The sequence below is a fragment of the Cavia porcellus genome, unplaced genomic scaffold (assembly GCF_034190915.1).
Source record: "Cavia porcellus strain 051 isolate PalLab524CR breed Dunkin Hartley unplaced genomic scaffold, mCavPor4.1 scaffold_33, whole genome shotgun sequence".
Lineage (NCBI taxonomy): Eukaryota > Metazoa > Chordata > Mammalia > Rodentia > Caviidae > Cavia > Cavia porcellus.
In genome coordinates this window covers 9,139,159-9,146,065 of record NW_026947516.1, presented here as the reverse complement: position 1 = coordinate 9,146,065, position 6,907 = coordinate 9,139,159, and the positions used below count along the sequence as shown (strand labels likewise).

At 35.9% G+C, this 6,907-nt stretch overlaps 1 pseudogene; it reads left to right on the top strand.

Moving 5' to 3' along the window:
• Positions 1-5,509: 5,509 nt before the first annotated feature.
• On the top strand, positions 5,510-6,557 carry LOC100733846 (importin subunit alpha-1-like; annotated as a pseudogene).
• The last annotated feature ends 350 nt before the right edge of the window (positions 6,558-6,907 follow it).

Genomic DNA, 6,907 nt, shown 5'->3' with positions numbered 1-6,907 from the left:
CAGGTTAATAGGGAAACAAAAAAGTTACTATAATCTATCGCACTATTTTAAATTTAGTTTTCCCTTAGTTAAAAGAGACTAAGAAATAAATTAATTAAAAAAAGAAAAGAAAAAGGGGGTGGGAGATTGAGATTAAAAAAAGAACATATCAATAGAACAACACCAGTCAGAACTGAAAACTTTAAGCATCATTGTGTTTCACCACCAGATAGCCTGACATTAATAGTAGTTACCATAGTGACTCTTTCCTTGAAATATTTGAGTCTAACTTCGTATACTATTGCATCAAACTTATCAAGACAGTGTGAAACCGTTCAAGAGAATGAAATTATTGCAGAGTATTTAGAACCAGCTAGCAGAAACCGAACATCAGTTTCTATATTATCTCTTTGCCTATAAAAACTTGCTTATACTATTGCATACATTAAAATATAATAAGATACAACATGTTAGAACCAATGGAAACAAATGAACAACAACTTGATGGGGCTTCAAAACAGGATGATATTAAATCAGCACTAGTTATTACACTCATTTTCTTCAAAATAGTTATTTGTAGTATCACAGACAATAAAATTAAACAACCCAGATTAAAACCATTCCAATTAATGAGAGAAAACATTATATGGCTTCGAACCAGTGTGACTGGGAATCATGATTACCACGTACTTTCATGTATTCTTATCATTTCTTACACTAGGGAAACTATTCAGTATTTATACATGTGAGTTTGATTTATTTCACTTATGAGTATGGTCTCAAGCTGAAAGAACAGAAACCATAAAATGAAATATTTGATTATATTAATTATGACAAAATTAAAAATTTGTGTTTAACAGAGAACGTGATAAAGGAAGATGAAGAGATGACAGATGAATACAGGCTTTTAAAGGATGTGTTAGAAACACTTGAATAAAACTAAACTTTGAAGTTTGAATATTTTAAATTTGAATGTGTCTCTTTGCAAATATTCAAACTCTGTATATATCCAAAAGCTTGAATATATATTCAAATGATAAACTCTTAATGTGAAATGTAAGCACAGTATAACTACTTCTTTTTAATACACTTTAAGATCATTTGTGGATACAAACTGGAAAGAGGGAACTTTGAAAATATCTAAACATATCTATGTTTTGACAAAAAGACATGAGCCTAAATGACTTACTTAAACTCAGTGAGGATTTTGTGTTTATTTTCTGATGAGAATTATTCACACAAGGACAAACATCTAAAAATCTGAATGTTCAGACTTTCATATTGTACAATTTACACTATATGGCATTTTGTGACTTTATCCAGCCATTTGGCTTCCCTCAAGTAACTGAGGCTTTATAAATGTGGCTTCAAAATCAACTGGGAATATAAAGGAAATGAGTTACACTTTAATGCCCCCCTGCATGCTTTCCTCAAAAATGAATAAAGACAGGTCTCATTTAAATTTTAAAAGCAGCAGATATCAATACAATATATTAGTGTAATCACACAGACCCAAAGGCAAAATAATAACATTAAACTGCACAACACATGTAGGGGAGTCTGAGGAAGTACTTTTCCTATAAATCCAATGATATTTCTCCCTGCCAAGAAAGGATGTTTTCGAAAGTTTTTATAACCCCTAGTACCACTCTGCTGACAGTCAAAAGTTCTCACACCACTCTTCCCAATGCTTCAGGAAATTTTCATCTGACCTTGTAGATGGAATCAGTTTCATTGAGAATAATTATACTATTCCACTTTTCACAGTAGGAAAGTAGTCTCTTAAATTATGCACTCCCCCCAATGCCCTCCCAATCACCATCACTTAACTCACTAGGCTAACCCCTACAGACTCCTCTTGAAGGATCACATGGGTCTTAATGTTAAGTTATAGACCAGATGGCCTGTAATTGATATCAAGTCTGTAGACAGCAGAAGCTCCTCTTATCAGCTTGCACTTTTCCATATATATGAAATAATAATAATACATTAAATAGTATAATGGATATTTTGTTTTCTTGCCTGTAGACATGAACAGTAGTCTCAAGGAAAAAATCATGTTATCTAATACCAGAACAGAGCAATGATGGTAGCAATTTTTTTAAACAGATGTAAAGCACTTTCATTCTCCAAAAAAACATCAAAAATTGTGTGTAAAAATATAAAAAGGTAGGAAGATGACAGTAATATAAGTGACAAAGTTTTGGAATCTCTTTCAATTTTCCCCCCAAAAAGAATCATTAGATAGCCCAAGCAAAATCTCACAGTCAATAGTTTGAAACAAACTAGCAGGTAAGTTATGATGGTTTGATCAAAATGCCTCCCCCCAAAACACTCATATGTTCAGAAGTGATTTTGAAAAGGGATTCTATCATGGAGACGTTATATTCATCAGTGCTGGGTTCACAGCTAAATGTGCTGTGAGGAGGCGCAGCCTGGTTGGAGAAAGTAGCTCCTTGGTGATATAATCTACAGGAGCATATTCTGTCCCTAGGTGCTCTCTCAGTCTCTCTCTCTCTCTCTCTCTCTCTCTCTCTCTCTCTCTCTCTCTCTGTCTCTCTCTCTCTCTCTCTCTGTCTCTCTCTCTCTGTCTCTCTCCTTCTTTCTCTCTGCACTTGCTTGTCATAAGCTGATCAAAATAGCTTTATTTTGCTAGACCCCTCCAACTGAAATCTCTGAAACTGTAACCCAAAACAAATTTCTTGTCCTTTAACTTGCAGTTATCAGGTATTTTATCTCAGCAATGGAAATCTGGCAAATACATAGGTGTCCTTTTGAACCCCCAAATACAAGCAGATAGGAAAAATCATCAATAACTCTAAATTTTGCATGCTATCTGCCTCAATGGAGAGAAACAGGGAGAGATATCGGTGTCGGAACTCACCAGAGAACAAAAGAACATTAAACTGGTCAAGTTGTCCCCTGAGAATAAAAAGAGATGGATTCGAGAACCTTGGCTGAAACTGCAGAGTGAGGAACATTCCAATAGAAATGAGAAGCCATTGGTGAGAATGTCTAAAGGGACTACAGTTGATTATGCCCTATGAACCCTCAAAAGTGATATTCCATGGCTCTTTTGCAGGGTAAGGCCCCACTATTTAGAACAACTTCTAGGAGTAGAAGCAACAGTCAGAAGGATAGGATCAAGAGAGATGCAGCAAAGACAATCTCAAAGGGAGGAGAGGAACAGAACCAAGAAACTGCAAACTATCATAGTCTTGCATGCTTGAATGCTATGTGGAACAAATAAACAAAGGAGCTTTGTGGAACTTTAAAAAAAGAGCTAGTCTCACCCTCTCTTAAAAAGTTCAGAACAATTCATGTAACATAATGGTAAGCATCCAAAATCATATAAGCAAAATATCACCGTAAAATAAGAAAAAGAGTAAGAAACCAGAATGATATGCCCACAGATCAAGTCAAAATCTTTTCAAAATGAGCTCAACCACATTGAGAAATAGATATAATTTTTTGAATGATCTGAGTAAGAAAAACATAGAAGTGACACTAACTCAAAGAAGAATTAAAAGCAAATTTTATTTTAAAAATAAAGTCTAAAGCAGGAGATCAAGAATGGCCAACTGCAATGTACCATACTTTACATGAAATAGAAAGTGAACAGGAAGTATAGAATTTTTTACAAAAATGAATGAAAAAGAATTTTTAATAAAATGTCAGGTATTAAATACAGTTAAATAAAATTCTACATATGCATAATAGGAATTGCTGAAGAAATCTAAAAAGAGAAAAATGTGCTATTATTCAAGAAATTCATACAACAATTGTTTGAATAGTTGAATACATGTTGAAAGAGCACATCACCTATCTGACAGTGCTAACCTAGAATGAGCAACACCAAGAAATATTTAAATAACATTAATAGACTTCAAATGCAAAGCCACAATCTTTGTTCATATAGCCAAAAAGTGCTTGTAATTAACAAATTAGTGTATGATTCTTTCACCATCAATACTTTAAACTAAACAAAAATACTACAAAATTTAACATTGTCAAGGAAAGGAGTTATGAGACAAGGATTTTATATCTAGAAAACTTGATGGAATGATTGAATTTAAAAATAATGATAGCTGTAATAATCTGAAAGCTATCAAGTTCTTTAAAATCTATGACCATATAATCGTATTTTTCAAAATATTATGTTAAGTTTGAATGATAAGGGGGATGGTGATTCAATTCTTTGCCTTGAAATCATGTTAGTAAAGGTAAACACCCCAGTATTTTCTATATCAACTGTGAAACTCACTGGGAAACCAAAAAGTAGATGATAAGAAGCATATCTTTTTTTAAAAGTATTCAGATTAATAAAGCAAAGGTAAATAGAATAGCAAAATTTTGCAACTTTGTTAGAATTAACGGACCCAAATCCAACATGGCTGAATAGAGAAAGCATCATTCACATTGGGGAGACTCAGAGAAAATCAACTAAAAAAATATAGGTAATTGGAGAAAGGAAAGGGACATACACCTTGATGCAAAAAAACTTGAAGTCCAAACAAAATATATGCATAGTTTAGAAGGGGCAAAGCAGTCTGACAGGACTACCTGTGGGGCCTCAGCCCACACCCAACACAGGAGTTGTCATCTTTAGAAGTTCCCGTATAGCTGTTAGGATCCAAGTAGAGGAGCAGAGTCAAGCTACACAGGATAGATTTGGGTTATATGGGTCTTTGGCCTCAATGCCCCCTCACCAAACAGAGGGCACTTAAGCCTGGCAGCACTTTTGCTGGTACACACTAGGAGTGAGTAACCAATGATCTGCTCCTGCTACCCATTCTCATTCCTCCTCAAATTCCTTCTCAGATTCCTTCTCAAATTCTGAGTGGATAAACAAGCAGATTCTGTGCATTGGGAGACTTCAATATCGGACCACAAACACACCTGAATCATCACTAGGAGCCTGCAGTTTATCCCAAGCCAAGTCAGACATTCACTATCACTGGTTGGGTTTGACTCCTGGGAGCCTATGCTGTGCTCTCTCTGCCTTGCTCCAACCCTAGACCCTCTAGAGTCTCTGTCTGACATCTAACACCAGTTCCCAGGCAAACAGTGTTTACATGGGATACTCTAAGCATAACAGGATACAAAGTCAACACTAAAAAATCAACAGTATTCATTTACACAAATAAAAAAAATCAATGAGACAGATATTAGGAAAAGAGAAATTAGGAAAACCTTTCACAGTAGCATCCAAAAAAATGAAATATCTAGGAATTTATCTAATGAAGGAAGTCAAAGACTTTTACATTATAAACTACAGTATTCCAAGAAAGGAGATACAAAAGGATAGCATAAAATGGAGGCACAGCTCTTCTGAACATCCTAGGTGAATGCTTCCAGAGCACCCTGTCCACAGCTGGTCAGCCCCACATTACACCTAAGCTCACTTTGCAGATCTGCTCCAGGAAGTTCCACTCCTTTGTGAGGTGGGAACTCTGAGGACTATCCTTTGACAAAAACTATAATCATACTACTTAAAACCTAAAGAAGTTTCTTTCTTTGTCTCAGAACCATGGCTATCAATGAGAATGCTGACTCACCAGCTGCCTAGTGAAACAGATTCAAGAACAAGAGAAAAGACAGTAGTGAAATGAGTCAGAGGCAAAAAGAAGTTAGTATGGAGCTTAGGAAAGCTGAGGATGACCAGATGACAAAAAGGAAAAATATAAACTTGTTTGCTGATGATGCTACTTCACACTGCAGGAAAACAGCAACAACTGGTGCATCATGAATTGGAATCTTAGTGATACTATTAAAGACACAAATAGAAGAATCTGGAAAGCCAGTTTCAAGCTACTGAAGCTGCTAGGAAACTGCTTTCACAAGAAAAATACCCCCCAATAGACCACATAATCCAGGCTGGTTTGATTACACAATATGTGTCCTTTTTAGATAGGATCAATTGTAGTCTCATTCAGTTTGAATCTGTTTGGATACCGTCATTGCTTCTGGGTCATCAAAATAGACCAAGGCCAAATGTGAATGAAAATCCCAGTATTCATCTCTCTCTTGGCATCTCCCCATGCTCACATCAGTGAACAAGCTGTATGGGCTCTAGGAAACATCGTAGGTGATGGTTCAGTTTTGCAAGACTTGGTTATCAAATATGGTACAATTTACCCACTCGTGGCTCTTCTTGCTGTTTCTGATATGCCATCCTTAGCAGATGGTTACTTTCAAAATCTTACCTGGACACTTTCAAACCTTTGTCACAACAAGAATCTTGTACCTCCATTTGATGCTATTGAGAAAATTCTTCCTACTTTGGTTCATCTCCTGCATCATGAAGATCTTGAAGTATTAACAGATACCTTAAAGATGGTCCAAATGGATGAATTTAAATGATTGTAAAAACATGAGGTGTGCCCCATCTGGTGAAGCTTCTAGAATGAAATGAATTGCCATTTAGGACTACTGCACTAAGAACCATAGGGAGTGTTGTCACTGGAACAGATGAACAGGCTCAGACTGTGATAGATGCAGGGGCACTGGCTGTGTCTCCCAGCCTGCTCTTCCATCCCAAAACTCCTCTTGAGAAGCAGGTCACTTCAGAATTCTGATGTACCTCTTGGCACAAATTGTTGCCTCAGATAGTTACGAAACCATATAAGTGTGCTCTAGAAAGGAATGGACAAACTCTTTTTGTAAATAACAAAATAATAAATATTTTCATTTTTTCCAGCCATATATACCCCCAAGATAGTTTCAGGCAACATATAAACAACTAGACAAGGCAATGTTCCCATGAAAAGTTCGTTGTGAACATAGACATGAGACTTCTTTGGCCTACAGACTGCAGTTTGCCAGTCCCTTGCTGGAGAACGTACAGAACAGTTACATTCCCCATCATTAACTGCCTATGAATTCAACTTACAGAAACCTTAAATGTACAGTCATTACTATGCAATTT